Source organism: Cavia porcellus, unplaced genomic scaffold (assembly GCF_034190915.1).
Source record: "Cavia porcellus strain 051 isolate PalLab524CR breed Dunkin Hartley unplaced genomic scaffold, mCavPor4.1 scaffold_22, whole genome shotgun sequence".
Lineage (NCBI taxonomy): Eukaryota > Metazoa > Chordata > Mammalia > Rodentia > Caviidae > Cavia > Cavia porcellus.
Window position 1 is genome coordinate 35,591,168 of NW_026947505.1, and position 18,215 is coordinate 35,609,382.

Below are 18,215 nucleotides of genomic sequence, written 5' to 3' on the forward strand. Positions count from 1 at the left end.
TGGGAGCGATCCCAGGGCAGGCTGTACGGAGAAGAAAAATAAAAGAAAAGGTTGTCCACTGCCGGACTTTGTCGTGTGTCCTTCCTGCCGGCCGGGAGCGACATCGACATTTGGAGGCCCGCACGGGGACTGATCACCCCCGAGACATGACAGCGGACAACGCTCCAGTACAGAGCTGCGAGACAGGTGAGTTGGGGATAAGCCTGGGCTCTGGGTGGCGCGCACCTACAGGGCTTTTAGACTCCCCTCAGGCTCACGCGTAAGTGGCGGATTCCTTGGGCCTCACGCGGTGAGTAACATATTAAAAGATGGGAAACATGCTAGGTAGCAACACTAAGAGCGAGGGTGGTTGTGGAGAAAGCTCTCAAGAGCTTACAAAAGTACGCAGGGTATTTGAGCAGGCCCAGTCGGGGAGCTCCCGAGAGGGGCCCGTCAAGGGGAACAAAGATGCTAAGGAGAAGGACGGGGCTCTAGCCTCGGAGTCGTCTGACTCCGAGGACGAGGGAAAGTTGAATGGCAAGGAGGCCAAAGAGACCAGCTGTCAGGAGCCTAAGTCGCTCGATAAGGAGTCGCAGGGTTCTTTCCCAGCATTGCGCCGTGAATTGCGCTCCGCTCAACTTGGTCTGCGGAGGAGTAGAGAGCTCCTGAGCGCTCCCCGGCGCGAGAGGGAGGCGAAGCCTTCCGCCCCACCTTGGGGGCTGTTCCTGGAGGCGATCCCTCGCCGCGAGGCGGCCGCCCGGGAGCTCCCTTCCCCTTCGCCAGAACAGGAAGTGATGCACGGGCCCCCATTTTCCGCCCAATCATGGCCGCCGTCTTATGCTCCGCCGCCGGCGGGTCGGTATTTTTACAGGCGGCTATGGCAGGGGGGACGTTTGTCTCATGAGGTACATCCACCACCTGGGATAGATAGTGGCCCCTACGGGATATTTCCTGTACAAGTAGCTGTGGGCCAGGGACGTAATGCATGGGAGCCTTTTGAGATAAAGCAGATTAGAGAACTTAAAAATGCAGTTACAACCTTTGGGCCGACTGCGCCTTACACCATTGCCATGCTGGAGAACCTGTCTTCTGGGCCCCTCACCCCCGCGGACTGGATTCAGCTGGCAAAGGCGTGTCTGCCCTCGGGTAGTTACCTGGATTGGCGAGCCTGGTACGCAGAGTTCTCTGCAGAGCAGGCTGAGAGAAACGCCAGTCGGGGAAACCGGGGGTGGAACAAGGAAATGCTTATGGGAGAAGGTCGGCACGCTGATGATCAGACTCAGTTCCCCGGCGCTGTCTATGAACAAATCAACGCCATAGGGCTCCGCGCCTGGAAGCAGGTAAGTGGTGCCGGAACAGCCTCCTTGTGTCTTTCAAAAATAATTCAGGATACCACAGAGCCATTTGTTGACTTTGTGGCCCGAATGCAAGATGCTGCCGATAAGATATTTTCTGATCCGGGAGTGGCTCGACCGCTGGTAAGGCAGCTGATTTTTGAGCAATGTACAAAGGAGTGCAAGGCAGCGATAGCTCCTCATAAGAACAAGGACCTCAACGCCTGGATTAGGATATGTAGAGAGATAGGGGGGCCGCTCTCCAACTCGGGAGTGGCTGCTCTCCTGGCCGCGGCTGTACAGCAGAGGGGACCTCGCGGGTTAGAAGGGGAATGTAAGGCTAAAGGGTGTTTTGCCTGCGGAGAGCCAGGACACATTAAACGTCATTGCCCAAACAATGCAGATGCTAGGCCTCGCCCTAGGAATGAAGAACCATATGTTTGTGGGCGATGCAAGAGGGGATCACACAAAGCTGAGGAGTGTAGGTCGGTCTTTGATGCTCAGGGCAACCGTATTTGTGGACGAGATGCTAGAGGGCCAAAAAACGGCCAGAGGGGGCCCCCTTCACAGGCGGGCCCCCGCCCCAGAGACAGGACAGCTCAGGATGGCAGCCTTCAACAAGGGCCACCCCTGGGTCAGCAGGTGTGGACCTCAGTGTCGCCTCCAGACTTATATTAGTGCCTGATATGGGTGTTCGAGTGGTTGAAACCACCTTTAAGGGACCGTTACCCGAAAATTCCGTGGGTCTGGTGATCGGGAGATCCTCCACGGCCCTTCGGGGTCTCATAGTAGTCCCGGGGGTCATAGATTCAGACTACACAGGACACATTAAAATTATGGTTCAATCTCTTGTGGGTACTATGGTAATCAATAAAGGAGACAAGATAGCGCAGCTCTTGCTGCTCCCCAGTCTCCACAAGAGATTCCCCTCAAAGCAGAAAATTAGAGAAAGTCAAGGTTTCGGTTCCTCAGGGGAAGTCTTCGAGGGACTCCATATAATACTTGATAAAAGGCCCATGCTCTCACTTAAGGTCAATGACAAGGATATAACAGGGCTCCTAGACACAGGAGCTGACCGTTCCATTATCTCTAGAAAGGATTGGCCCTCCAACTGGCCCACCAACACTGCAGATAACACGCTGCAGGGCCTGGGGATGGTGTCAGCTCCTCAGGTTAGTGCTTCAACCCTGTTCTGGTGTGATGAGGAGGGTCATCAGGGCCATTTCCAACCATTTGTGTTGCAGTTGCCAGTGTCTCTATGGGGAAGGGACATCCTCACTCAGATGGATGTCACGCTTACGTCAAACTGCTCCCCCCAGGCTAAGGATATACTCAGGAACCAGGGATATACCCCCGGCAAAGGCTTGGGCAATGCCCTACAGGGTCGGACATCCCCAATACCAGTAGAGAACAAAAAAGGTAGGCAAGGGCTGGGTTTTTCTTAGGGGCCGCTGAAGAAGCTCTCCTACCCACTTCGATCAAAATCACCTGGAGGTCAAATGATCCGGTTTGGGTACCTCAGTGGCCCCTGCCTAAGGAGAAGCTATTAGCCTTGTCAGAAATAGTCAGTACACAACTTAGATTAGGACACATTAAGCCGTCAACCTCCCCATGGAACACCCCCATTTTTATAATTAAGAAAAAGTCTGGCAAATGGAGGCTGCTCCATGATCTAAGGGCGGTCAACGCGCAGATGCAGTCCCTGGGGGCGGTCCAGAGGGGGCTGCCAGCTCTCTCAGCCATCCCTCAGTCCTGGCCAGTTTATGTTATAGATCTTAGAGACTGTTTCTTCTCAATCCCCCTGCATCCAGAGGACACTCATAGGTTCGCCTTTACTTTACCCACCATTAACCAAGAAAGCCCTGATCTCAGATACGAGTGGATAACGCTGCCCCAAGGTATGGCCAACAGTCCCACTATGTGTCAGATTTACCTTGATTCCCTACTGGCCCCCCTACGGAAATCCTTTCCCAAGATAAGATGTGTGCATTACATGGACGACCTTTTGCTCAGCGGCAGGGACCCAGACATGCTAAATAATATGCTCGGCCAGTTGGTCGAGGCCCTGAGACAAGCTAATCTGCATGTTGCCCCCGACAAGATTCAGGGAGGAGAAATGGTGACCTACTTAGGCGCGAAAATCTCCCCTATGCTAGTCTCTCCACAGAAGGTCACCATTAGGACGGATGGCGTTAGGACCCTAAATGACATGCAAAAGCTATTGGGAGACATTAATTGGATTAGGCCATATTTACATATACCAAATTCAGATCTCAAACCCCTGTTCGACCTTCTGAAGGGAGACCCAGATATAGCCTCCCACAGGAGGCTCACTCCTGAGGCAAGAGCTGCCTTACAGAGAGTGGAAAAAGCCTTAGGTGGGGCTACCTTACACAGAATTGAACCAGGGCGACCCTTTGATGTCTGTTTGCTACAGACTAGTCTACAGCCCACAGCGGTGATTTGGCAGAAAGGACCATTACTGTGGATACACCCTAAGGTCTCACCTGCAAAAGTCATAGAGCATTACCCGGAGGCAGTCGCTTCATTGGCCCTTGAAGCGCATGATAGAGCTGTCCAACATTTTGGCTCAGGACCACAAGCCATCCGAGTACCCTATACCGCCAGCCAGATCAAGACCCTGGCTGCCTGCATAGATACGTGGGCCATTCTGAGATGTGTTTTCCATGGGGATATAAACAATCAATACCCTAAAGACCCTATCTTGTCATTTGTCACTCAGCACCCTATAATTTTTCCAAAGGTTACTGCCTCTGAGCCATTAGTCCCAGCAACTACAATATACACAGATGGCTCCAAGACGGGGATAGGCGCCTATGTGATCCTAGGCAAGCCCCCGGTTACCATACAATTTGAACCTGATCAGCCTCAGGTGGTAGAACTACAGATCGTTAAAATGATTCTTAAACGGTTCTCAGAAGCCATTAATATTGTCTCCGATTCTAGGTATGTGGTCAATGCTATGCAAGTGCTTGAGACTGCCGGTTTAATTAGATCCACTTCCACAGTGGCTGGGCTGTTCCTGTCTATCCAGACATTGCTTCAGAACAGACACCATAAGGTCTTCACCACCCACATAAGAGCACATACATCCCTGCCGGGGCCCATGGCACAGGGGAATGCGGCTGCTGATACTGCCACTCGCCCGTTATGGATTTTTACCTTACTAACACCAATCGAGCGAGCCCGTGCCTTCCATGATAAGTTTCATGTCAATGCCAGGACACTAGCAAACCATTTCCATGTTTCCAGAGCAGATGCACGAGATATCGTGCGACTATGTGACTCCTGTGCCACATACAAACCTGCCATACCGATGGGAGTAAACCCTCGAGGTTTGATCCCTGGTGATGTTTGGCAGATGGACATCACACATATACAGGAGTTTGAGACTCTTAAATATGTTCATGTTTCCACAGACACCTGTTCTCACGTCATATTCGCAACAGCAGAAACAGGTAAAAAAGTGTCTAATGTGATCAATCATTGCCTGGCGGCTTGGGCCGCATGGGGCAAACCAAAAATATTAAAAACTGATAATGGACCAGCCTATATAGGCAAAGCCTTCAATGAGTTCTGCAAAATGATGGAGGTTCAATTAAAACATGGTATCCCATACAATCCCCAAGGTCAAGGAATCATTGAGAGGGCTCATAGAAGCCTCAAAGAAATTTTACAAAAACAAAAAGGGGGAGTAGGCCAAGGCCTGGCCCCAAAGGCACGATTATCCATGGCACTATTCACACACAATTTTTTAAATTTAAATAATGATAATTGCTCCCCAGCCGTGGAGCACTGCAACCCTTCCCCCAACCATAAAGGGTGGGTGAAGTGGAAAGATGTCCTGACAGGACAATGGATGGGCCCGGATCCAGTGGTCAGCTGGAACCGAGGCGCGGTTTGTGTTTTCCCACAGGAATCGGGACGAAAACCACTGTGGGTACCGGAGAGACTGACACGGGCGACAAAGCCCTCGACTAAAGATCAGACCTGCCCTACCGGAGATCCATCACAGACCAACCAACAAGATAAATAGAAATAGCGGTAGCCCAAAATGGACAAGAAGATCCTCAGGCATATGCATGGCTCGCTCGCCTAGCCTACGACCGAGTCTAGGGACGGTGAGCTTCCCACACTCCTCCTCTAAAAAATTATGACATAGCTGGGTAGGAGAGTCAATGACGGGTAAGAGCGTACTCCCCCGGTGCGACTCAACCTAAGCCAGGCCCTACCCCATCCTGCACGTAAGCCGCTGGACTGTTAGATGCTGCCCAGGTCTAAATTTCTCTCCGAGGGGATTTCTTTACGGAGAGGAAATGAGTGCAAGCTTGTGTGCATCCAGGTTCCGTCCAGTTTGTGCCTGGCCCTAGAAAAAGGACGAGGGCCTCAGGGCCTTGGCAGACCATGGGACGGCCGACCAGGGTCTAAGCCAAGGACCTACGGTGGGCCTACGCATAGGGCATAAGCCTCTGCACCCAGTCCAGGAAGGGCTACGATGCGCACATTCATAAAAAATAAAAAAGGGGGAGATGTTGGGAGCCGCAGCCCCGAGCCCGGTCGCCTCACTTGGCAGACGTGAGGCCTGTAGTAAAGAGTAAAGCCTGAGGTAGATTACCCCTCCCATCGAGCACGTTAGTTTCCTGCTTACCGCGTAAGCAACCCGCTCAACAATATAGTCTGCCTGGCAACTGATGATGTTAGCCAATCAGCTTGCCTTGCTTACTTTAACATGATTGGACACTGTATCCGTATATATACTGGTGCCACCCCTGGGGGAGAAGAAGAAGCCCGGAAGTAGAAGCCCAGAAGGAGCCGCGGGGAGCGGACCAAAGGAGGCTTCGGCTGGGAGCGATCCCAGGGCAGGCTGTACGGAGAGAAAATAAAAGAAAAGGTTGTCCACTGCCGGACTTTGTCGTGTGTCCTTCCTGCCGGCCGGAAGCGACATCGACAGGGTCAGTAAGTTGAAGATGGCTGAACTGATAAAGCAAACACAGAGATCTACGTTGCCTCTCTGCATTCTCCCACTCACTGTTCTATACTGTGGAAGATCTTTACTCACCTGTATTGAGATTGGGATTTGAGAAAAATGGGCCCTTCCATCTCCTCAAAACAAGGTCTGAATAAATTCTCTTTTGTTCTTACCAAAATATACTGATATTGGAAGACTATGACTCCCTATCTGCTACATGTCACATGTGCCAAAGGACATTGAAAAATGAATTCCACAGGACAAAGGAAATTATGAGTAGGGAAGGCTCACTAAGAGAAAGCTCCTGAAAGACAGGCGGGACCCTGAAAGTGGGCTGTCACCTAGGCCCTTTGTCAGAGGTAATTTATACAGCAAAGTCACAATGTAGGTAAAACTATAATCAACATAGAGGGTTCCAAGTATAGCTGGTTAGCTTATGTTGATCCAAAGAGAAGACATTTTTGAGAAGTAATGAGTCTAAATGTTCTGGTCACCCACGTGAGCGAATGATGCCTATGGTAGATGGCCTGGACAGGCTGGAGCTAATTATAGTACAATACCAAGTTACTTCTTATCCATTAGAGAGGCACGTAGGCCTGGTCACTACATCTTTATTTTGAGACCTAGCCTTCCATGGATATACTTCCGATCATAATTTTTGTGTGTTCTCCTTTTGCACTGATTCTCGAGAGCCTATCCCTATCCCTATTTGACTGCCTCTTAATTTAACTTAGCTGCTTATAACAATATGGCCTCCTAGCCAGGCATGATGATGCATGCTTATAATCCCAGGACTTGGGAGGCTGAGGCAGAAACACTGCCTACAGTTTGTGGCGAGTCTGGGCTACTAGTGAGTTCAAGATCAGCCTGAACTACATAGCAAGACATGTCTCAAAAAATAAAACCAAACAAATAAACAAGCCTCCTTTGATTTGGTCAGTGGTGAATAAATAACCTTAAGCATACAAAACTGAGTGTATAAGCATAGGTAGCCAGTATCACTACTCTACATGATTCAGGTACACAACTTCCAAATTTTCTGCTTATGATCATCAGTTCATGAAGCAAACAATAGTGATTATTATATTTAATGTATCCTCTGCAGTGCTTTTCATGAATCATGCTGACTCATATGGATTTGTAATTACATATTAAAGATAAAATGCCTAAAATGACATTACACTGATAAAATGTCAGCACTAATACAGTAAAAAATTATTGCTCAGAAGTTTGTAAGCAACTTACAAGACAAGTAGGACTCATTTAGATATTTCTTGGTTTAAAAAAAAACTTTTTAAATTACATTTTATGCAAGAACACAGTGACAAATACTACACTAGAGTGCTAGGAAAATAAGTTACAGTCTAACCAGACTGTTATAAGTCTAACCAGACTATTATAAGACTAGAACAACAAGTATGTTAAGTTTGTTCTCATCACAAAATTAAGTATTCTAATTTTTAACATTCGACACTCATAAAAAGCCCTTGATGCCTATGAAAGTATAGGGAAGTGCCCTTTCTTCCTCTGCAATTTCAATTTCCAGTTTCAGTTATCCTTGGTCATCTGCTGTCCAAAAATAGCAAATGAAAAAGTCCAACGAAGTAAAAATTCGTTAGTTTTAAGTTGCATGCTATGCTAAGGTCAGCCCAGGATGGCAACCACCACTTTCTTCCTGGTATCCACACAGTATAAGCTACTCATCTGTTATATCACTTGTTAGCATGATCAGATAGACTCTTCTGGTACTTGCCATGCTTATGTTCAAGTAACTCTTATCTTAATGAACATTGTTCTCAAAACACAAACTTTAGTACCACAAATGCATAATTTTTTTATTTTAACTTATAAACCTCTGTGCCAAACTTACGAATTAAATTTTACAAGAGGCATGTATACATATGTGTATTAAGGTTTGACATTATCCTAGGTTTCAATCATCTACTGGAAGTCTTAGAAGTCTTAGAATAGATCCTCTGCAAATAAAAAAGCCTATACTTAACCTTCCTAAAAACTTCAGCCAGAGCTCCTCATTAAGCTTTATTGTTTCCTACACAAAGCAAAAACAAAGTCTTATCAGCAGAGAAGTAGGTCTGAAGAATTTAAGAAGCTTCAATAGGCTGCTCCTAAACATGCCCCTATATCTGAAATTCCTCTTATTCAGAAATGGCACATATTTGCTCTACAGGAACTGTTAGTAATACTCAAGAAATTATCTCTAAAAGATTCTGCTAAAAAGCAAATACTACCTAGGGAAAAATAATACTTAGGATGTAAATAAAACTTCATAGAATTAAATTAACTGTGCCTTAGCACAGAGTTCCAAGAGTCATAGAACAAGTAAGTTTCATTTGTTGTTTAATTTTGAACCTTGGGTCAGGCAATGCTGGGCAACACCCATGAACGAGGATGGAATAGGGCAGAAGCAGAATCGTAGGGATGGGATTAATGACATGGTGGGGCAGACACAGATCTCACTGCAACACTGGGCCAGGGATATAGCTTAGTGATTGATGCAGCACCTGCCTAACAAAATTCAGTTCCTGGTACCAAAAAAGAAAGAAGAGAAAGAAACTCCCCTTCCCCGCAAAGAAATCCTAAAAAACCTCCACAGCCAATGATGTCAGGAAAGGGGCTGACTCCTTTCATAAAGCACAAGAAAAACATCAGTGAAGTCAACCAAAATTTCCTCACACTCTTCACTCATACTCAAATTTCTTGTTGCTCTGCAGAATACAAGGTAGTATCATAGAGTGCCTGTGGTTTGAAAAAAAAATACAGCATGCACTACCTGGGCTAAAAAACATAGAATTGTCTATCACAAAGATAAGATTACAATAAAGCTTTTAAAAAATCAACATGAAAATCAATACATTTGTCAATACAAGTATGAGATATGTGCATATATATGCATAAAACTATATCAACTAAACAAAAGTTTTATTACATAATGTTTGTGGTTGTTCCTAAAACTTTAAGTTCTAAATTGTTCTATTTATAAATTAGATTTATATAAAACTTGCAAACATTGCTTTCATTGCAGCAACCTTAAATTTTGGATTTCATAAACATAGTAATTAAAGACAGGTTTTACAGTCTGACTGTATGAGGTTAAATCAGTGCTGCATGGCTTAATAGTTGGGTACCTTCAACAAGCAAGTTACTTAATCTCCTCAAACTCAAACTCTTCAGTCAAAACAGAGAACAGTAAAATGTACCCACCTCACAAGACTGCTGGAACAATGGGAAGATAATACATGCAAAGCATTTATACTAATGTTACCTGTGCACCATACATTCACTAAATGCAAAGTACTGTTAATTACTATCAGAATAATCTAGGTAGGTTTTAAGAAAACCGAAAAAAACTTGATTTCTGACAGGCATTTGACTAGTTAAGAAATGCGATTCAATACTGGCTAAAAATGCAAACAATTAACCAAATATGACATGTATATACTTTTTTTAAATAAGAAAATCATGCTTGAAAAGTCTGGAATAAATTTCTTCAAATGCCAGAAAATTGGGTAATCTGTTATCTTTACTACTGTCAGTATTGTATATGGTTTTAATAATAGATAAAAACAATTTTAAAAAACATAATCTTACCACAGTGGAATAATCACAATAACTCCATGTTTAACTACATTTACAAAATATAGTTTAAAATCAGCCACAGGATAACATCATAAAAATTTAAAAGTTCTTCCTAATTTACTAATCTTAATTTCACTATCCTTGAAACTCCCAACAACAATTTAAGGAATAATAAAACAAGTTTTTCAAAAACTGAGATCAGCAAGTCTGGCATAAAAGTCACATTTGACTGTACTATAATCTCAACATGGTCACCTTTGCCAAAGCTGAATTAAAATCACATTTTAAAACTTTCAAGGTTCTAAACATTAATGTAGTGAAATCACTGTCCATGGTACTCCTGGCAGGCTCCTACTATTGAATAAGCAGAAGTTTAAATGATCTACAAAGGAATCTATTACAAATTCACAAACTCAGCAATTAAGACTCCTTGCCTGTATTCTATTACTCTGATATATTATAACAATATGCTTATTAATAAGCATGCTTCACTAAATATTTAAAAAGTATATCATCATAATAGTCTATTAATGTTATCCATGATAAAATGGCCACCCAAATTTTCAAAATAAATTTACACTCAGCTACAAATTGACAACACAGCATACTTGCTATAAAACAAACTGCCACAAAAAAGAAGTTAATCTTAAATGAAGGTAATCTTAAACATAAACATACATGTTATTTTGAAGTTTTAAAAGTGCAAATGTGTACAACAGGTTTTAGAATATAAACTGTGTGTGGCTGTATGGCTGACTCATAAGACAGAAGTATAGGAAAATGCAGCTAAAAACAACAGGGGGGAAAAAGGCATTTATAAATAAGCAATGACTGGCATAACTCTGAATCCATACTTGAACAAGGTAAACCAAAAGGATAGGCAATACCAGAAGACAAAACTCACATTAAACAACAAAATAACTTTCCAAGTTACTCGGGACACATCAGCCATCCTTGTTCTCTGAAAAAGATCTATGAGCAGAACTAGACAATTCACAAGTCTAGGTCATGAACTAGGTCATGTCCTAAGTGAGAGTATTACAACTTCATCATCTTAGCTATGCTGTGACCAGTATTTTTTAACAATGAAAAATACAAACGTTTGCATTTTACCATTACCAACTAAAAATTAAAATGAAATACTTGAGAATATGAAAACTACAATGTGTAAAATAAATGTGCTGAAAACATCTCTTCCATAGTAAACCCTACGCTCACATTTAAAGATTACATTTCTGCTTACGCAATAGCACTACTTGAAAACACCATGAATAGACATTTAATATCTACCTTATATTTGTTTAAAACAACTCAGTCACAATTTTAAAACCCATCACTACATATTCTAGGGCAGTAGTTCATGAACTGTAGTCCTCAAGTCCCTTAGGTTCCCTGAGACCCTTTCAGGTTATTTGCTAGGAAAACTATTCTCATAATAATACTTAGTGCAAGCTTTCCTCATTATGTTGGCATTTGCATAGATGGTCAAAAGTAATGATGGATAAAGCTGAGAGCATTTGAGTACAAATCAAAGCATCAAATTGCACTCAGTACAAAGTGTTAAAATGTATTCCGCACTTCCATGCACTACTAGAACTTTAAAAAAATGAAAATAAAGCTATCTTTTAAGAATATCTTTAAACAGAAAAAGTAGCTTTATTGAGCTTTGACTCAATATATTTGTTCACCAGTCAGCATACCAAAACAGAAAGTCACATTCTGCTGTACATGTTTAAGAACACAATTGTCTAAGGTACTTTTTTCATTTTTTGGAAAGAATGTGTGACAAACTATGGTTATTCAAGCTTAGACATCCATCAGACACTTTCTTAAAAATGAATAAATCAGGTTTGTTCTTTTAAGCTCTGACTACAACAGTACTGCCAGTTTTAAAAACTGGGCTTTAAGTTTCCTGAAAACTTGTATACACCACTGCTGAGCTTCAAGGATCTTATTCCTGATGAGATCTGTGATACTAGTAAATGTTAATATTTTGCCATTGTTTAAGAAAAAATATCAACAATTGGTACATCTATATAAGTCAATGAATCAATATTTTTCAGATGATCAATGGGTGATGGAACAAGACCATGCATGGATAAAGTGTCAGACAACAAAGACAATGTATTTTAGTGCAGCAAAATATGAAAAGTCCTAAAAAGAGTCTTATAAAGAATTAGGAGGCCAGGGGTTTAGCTCAGTGGCACAAGTGTCTGCTTGGCAAGCGTGAGGTTGTGAGTTCAATTCCCCCACACACACACCCCAAAACCCAAGAATTAGTAGCAGAATTAATTTGAAAATAGAAGTATTCAAATTCACACTATGAACCTTGGTATAATTGTTTCTCCTTACATTAACAATGATTCTTAAAAATAACTCCAAGTTACTGCTAACAAAATAACTGTTAAAAAGTAAAATATGGTGTAAAGTAAGAGCTCACAAAGAATATGCTCTACACAGATATCCTAAAAGCTCTGTTCTATGACTTTGGAATACTAAAAATTTTTTCTAATACTGTTGTCACTAGCCATCTAAAATTAACATCTGGAAAACAGCTTTATAATCTATGATTTTTGTATACTAGGCATGTTTGTAAGTGGTTATGAAATCTAAATAACAGTTTTTAAATATGTGATGGTGCCCAATACTAATCATATTGTTACTTCTATTCATTTTCTCTACTAAATATATGAAACTAGATTTAAATCAAAAGGGTTAGAAACTGGCAATCTCAAGTATCAGTACAAAGCTGAAATGAGTAGCACAGAATGACAGTTTGAAACAGACTTTTTGTTGATTCTCCTGCAAAAATCAAAAAATGTAATCATCATGGAAAGTGCCAGCACAAGCAAATGAGGTGACAAGGAAGCACGTTTTCAGGGGGAGAACAGGTCTGCACGTGTCATTTCCCTCAAAACAGCATGCACAAAACCACATGACAGAGAATCTATGATTCTGAGTCACCTGCACCACTCAATCAGTAAATATTCCACCAACAATAATGAGTAAGCATATCTTCATGGGTCATAATTTTGAGGATCAAACGTTCATCTATTTTGCAAAGCTGAGAAACTCTCAAGTAGAGTCTCAGAAGGCAAAACACAGCTTTCTAACTTGGAAACAACCCCTTCACACTGTGATCACTACAGATGGCAGCAGAACTGGATTCAACAGGTCTCTGTCCTTAGTTCAATTCCATTCTAACAAAAACACAGTGAAAATAGACTAGTACAATTAATAAACTACAGGAAGTTCAAAAGTACAAAAACTGAAAATGCAGTTCCAGCAAGTCCTTCCTGAGTATCCAGAGTTAATGGGCCAATCCTAGCTTATGCCTGTTGTCCTGGTATAATAATTAATAGCACCTACTTTCAGTCACAGCGTACTAGTGATCTCACACTATAATGCAGTTAACATTTACAAGTGTAAACATGTTGAGTGTTTTCAAACTAAAAATACAGCAATGTTATCAAGTGCAACAAAAATTCTCACTTATTTTCTGGAAACCACACAATTTTCTCTATTATTAGCTGTTTTGCAAACAATAGAATAGAAATTTTGGCTGTTTTCCAGCCATTGTAAATTCAACTTGAATTCTTCTAAATAATTTTACTTCTGACACATACTTGTAAACCTGCTTGTTGGCCAGGCGTGATAGCACACACCTGTAATTCCAGCACTTGGGATGCTGAGGTAGGGGGATCATTAGGAGTTTGAGGCCAGTCTGCGCTACAAAGTGAGTTCAAAGCCAGCCTAAACTGTATAGTGAAACCCAGAAAAACAAAAACAAAAACAAAAAACCTGCATGTTCACAACTTCATTTTGGAATCATCTTATGTTGGGAGAATGCTCTCCTGCTTTATATATACAAACCAACTTTCTGTACTTATTTGTATAGAATATACTTGAAAAGTATATTCATGTCTAAGTTAAATTATAATGTAGTTTTAATCAATCGTGTATGCCACAATAATTTTTATGTTTATGTTATTGCTAACTAAAACCTAAACCAGACAACTTGATAGGTAAACACACACCCACCCTCTTTAGCACCACTCAACCTATTTTTAACCAGTTTTATAACCAAAATGCTTACTTTAGATTTCACACTTTTTCAAGTTTTGTAACCTCTACGTATAGATAATGAGAGAGCTTGGGGAAAAGATCAAAGCCTACACATGAAATTATATTTGTTTCCTATAAGCCTCATTCATATAGTCTGCAGGTAGTTTTATACAATATTTTTATTGTGCCTATGTTTTGACTGCAATCTGAAAATCAAATGTAGAATTTTCTACTTGTGAAATGCTGGCACTTAAAATGTTTTAGATTTTGGACTTCATTTTCAGATCAAGGTGCTCAATCTACACCATGAAATATTAAGAAAAATCTTCTGCACATGAAAACTACAAATCTACTATCAAATAATATAGGTGAAGACACTGGCTAGAAGCTCATCCATGGTTTCTCAGGCCCAGCTAACACTGATTGGTCCACAACTGATGCAACGATCTGTGGGACGTAGTACAATGCTCAGACTCTAACTTACAAGTGTAAATGCAGGTTAAACAAGGGGGAGATACCATTTTAAAAATTTCAAGTTGAATAAGTATAACCTGTATATGAACAGCCAGGCAACTAACAAATAGTAAATGTATGAACAAAAAAATTCAAGACTCTACCTAATGTGGAAATAATTTTGTTTTCTCTTTCCTTTTTTTTTTTTTTTTTTTTTTTTGAGACAGGGTCTTGCTATGTAGTTCAGGCTGGCCTTGAACTCACTAAGTGGCCCAGGTTGATCCCGAACTTAAAGTAATCCTCCTATGTCAGCTTCCCAAGTCCTAGGACTACAGGTGTGTGTCACCATGCCCAACAGAAATAACTTCCAACTAATGAAACACTTTAATTTTATAAATCAATGTATTTTTAAAGACTACTTGCATACTTACCTTAGTTATAATAAAAACAGGTTTATATCAAATAAATGCTATTTTCTAGTATTTTTCAACATTATAACACAGTTCAACTCTGACAAAATTGCTTCTTTACAAATTAACTCACACCACAAGAATAATAACCAGTGACTATTAACAGTGCTTTACTAAAATTGATCAGTTAATCCTTAATGACACAACATAAACTTTTTTAAAGCTTCCTTAACAATTTGTTCAGATTTCATCTTTTCAATATCAAGGACAATATTTACTGATATTATGACTTAATTAAACCCCATCAAAATATAAACACAAAATTCTATGAATGTCCATACAGTTGCAATATTTACATTCCATTAGGTCAACAAATTACACAATCATTTTTTATTGGCAGAAAAACAGTGAAGTGAAACTGGTCCAGGTACAATCTCAACTTAAGGCATCTAAATTTAAGACCTACATATTAGAAAAACAAGTTTGTAAAAAGTTATAACCACTACTAAAGCTCACCCAGTCAAGGAGAGGATGGTTATGAATGCTAAAAACACCTCAGTGGCAACTGTGGACCATGCGTTAGTACCCAGAAAGAGAGCTTCTCAGCAGTACAGTTATCTAAAAATACAATTGTTTTCAAAACAGTCTCATCAAGTAATGGTAAGTTACATGACACAGCAGCATTACAACCTTTCTGGCTAGGTATGGTGGTGCAGTCTTTTAACTGCTGCCAGGCCAACCTGAACTTACATAGGAAGTTTATGGTCAGCCTGAATCAAAATATGAGACCTTGTCTCAAACAACAACAGAAGTCTGCAACATAGGTTTAGCTATAATAAATTAGGCAAACATTGCCTCTTTCTTTGAACACTTCCTACTCACCTCTGCTAACCAATCACAATCAGAAGTCACTGTTTATATACATCTCTGGGTAATATATCAAGATTAATGGATATATTTAAATGAAACATTCATCTCTCTCTCTCTTTTTTTTTTTTTATCAGTACCAGGGATCGAACTCACGAATGCCTGCTTGCAAGGCAGTTGCTTATGTTGCTGAGCTAAATCCCCAGCCCCTGAAACATTCATCTCTTATAAAGCAAATGCGAGTATCTACACAACTGTCTTTTTTGTAACAGGGCAAAAGGCAATTAATACTGTATATAATAAGCAATGACTTTTTAAAAAAATCTTCTGAAACCAAATACTAATACCTAGTATGGTTTTGGATATAGATATAACCTTTACTCAAATGAAGAGTAAGACATGAAAACATAAATTTTTATTAGCCTAATAATATTCACCAAAGTTTTAAAAGGCATGTATCTTCTGTCAAAATACAGATATACACTAAGAAATTCATATGTAATATTCTTTCCACAAAATGTTTGTTGTGACAACAATTTTTCAAGAACAAAACTAAATTCTTGCCTTTGAGTAATAACCAATGACTATCTTGACAAGTAGTGGTGAGTTAAAAGCCAATTGGGAGACCTGTGGGTGACCACGAAGTGCTCTCCTATGGTGGTTCTAGATAGGAAAGATTACCAGAATGTATTCCACCATAAGCAATTAGGAATCCCTGAAGAAATAAAGCCTTCAAATTAAACATAAGAAAAGGAGAGGCCTAAAGCTTAAAAGCTAAGGCACTTTTTTAAGACTATAGGTTTCCATATTAATAAAGATACTTATTCAGCTTAACATCAGTCTCCTGGTGATAAATTTCAATATTAAATTCAGATAATCAATTCTTACTTCACAAATCCCAAAAGAATCTAGGGCCCAAAGAGAAAGAGACTGGAAAATGACAACCTGTTCCTTCTTTGGAAGTCCTCCTTTTGCACACAAATGTGAATACGAAAGCTTGAAAAGTGGAGTGTGCCTGTAATCCCAGCACTTGGGAGGCTGACGTAGGACAGCCATAAATTCAAGGTCAGCCTGGGCTACATAGTGAGTTCAAGCCTTAACTATTTAATAAGTTCCTGTCTCAAAAAGCACAAAGGCAAAAAACCAAAATATGTGAATGCAGTCAAATAGGCAAACTTAACCAGGATGACTTTAAACCACACTCTAATTTTCTTAAAAAGTAAATCATATCTAAAGAACCAAGTTTATCATCTTCCCAAACATAGGAACCACAGAATTATCAATGATTATCAAAGCTGCCTGAAACCAGCAATCACTGATGATTAGTGATCAAGTCCGGTAAAAGATACTGACAGAAAATACAAGAAAGAAAAGTTCACTACACACACATGAAAAGATTCCCAAGTAAATCAAATAAGGCTTAAATCTGATTTCTACAACTTCTTCAGCGAATCTTTTCAACACTTACTGTGCATCTAATAAAGAATAATACATTGTTTATGTTTTTACTGAAAACTATAAAGGCCAAGTGGAATAAAAATCACTAGTAAAAATTTTTCACACACAAGTTTAGACAAAGCAGATTGAATTCACTAACCTTGAAATACTGGTTTAGAGAATTACTAAATTTACCTACACCTTAATAAAAGACAGAATGTGTTACATGTAAAGCTTAATTTCTAAGGCTAGAATAAATTTATTAATAGTATACAAAGCTTCTCTAGAAAAACAAAAATACAAAGTGTGAGTTAGCCACTACACAATGATAAAGCTAAGAAAAAAAATAAACATTTTTTTAAAAATTATGAAAGGGTTCCAAATACAATTCCGAAGAATCCTTCCTCAAAACGGAAATATTCAAATATAAATGAAGAGGAAAACCTAATATGAAATATAGTCATTTTAAATATAGTCATTTCAATTTTTGCTTTGTATATACGGCAAATTTTCACCTACCAAGTAACTAAAAAAGCAGCTTTCTATTAACAGTCCAATTTTACCTGACTACTCAGAGCTCTAAGAAAATAAAGAACACATTTCAGCTTAATGTTTAAAACAATTTAAACAATTAATGATGTTCCTGATTTGAAATTTTTAAAAACAGCAACCCAATTTAAAATACCAAAGAACAAGGTGAACTCTCTATAACTAAACTGAAAGACTGGTTTTCTTAACCAGATCTGAGAAATATCTCAAAATTTTTTGAAAAACAGAATAAAAACTCAAAATGACCATGTTTCAAGATATTTTACATCCAAATTTTATTACATTTCAATGAAATGAAAAACAGACTATTGTAAATGACAACATAATCTTGAAACTAAATTATTGCATGTCCTCAAAAAGATGTGCCAGTAAGTCATGAACGCTTATTACACAGTAATTTGCTTACTAGAACCAAACTCATAAAATCATTACAGAACCTGAGAGGTGAATCAGGAGTAAACATCAGTGCTTAAATTAGCAACATGAACTTAATTTATATTAGCATTCAACTAAAGATCACACCAGGGCTCTTAC

General features: G+C 40.2%; 1 protein-coding gene across 23 annotated transcripts in view; it reads right to left on the reverse strand.

The window, feature by feature from the left end:
• The window catches only part of Afdn (afadin, adherens junction formation factor), a 149,572-nt gene that overhangs the window by 129,685 nt on the left and 1,672 nt on the right, over nt 1-18,215 (reverse strand). The gene's annotated exons all lie outside the window — the stretch shown is intronic.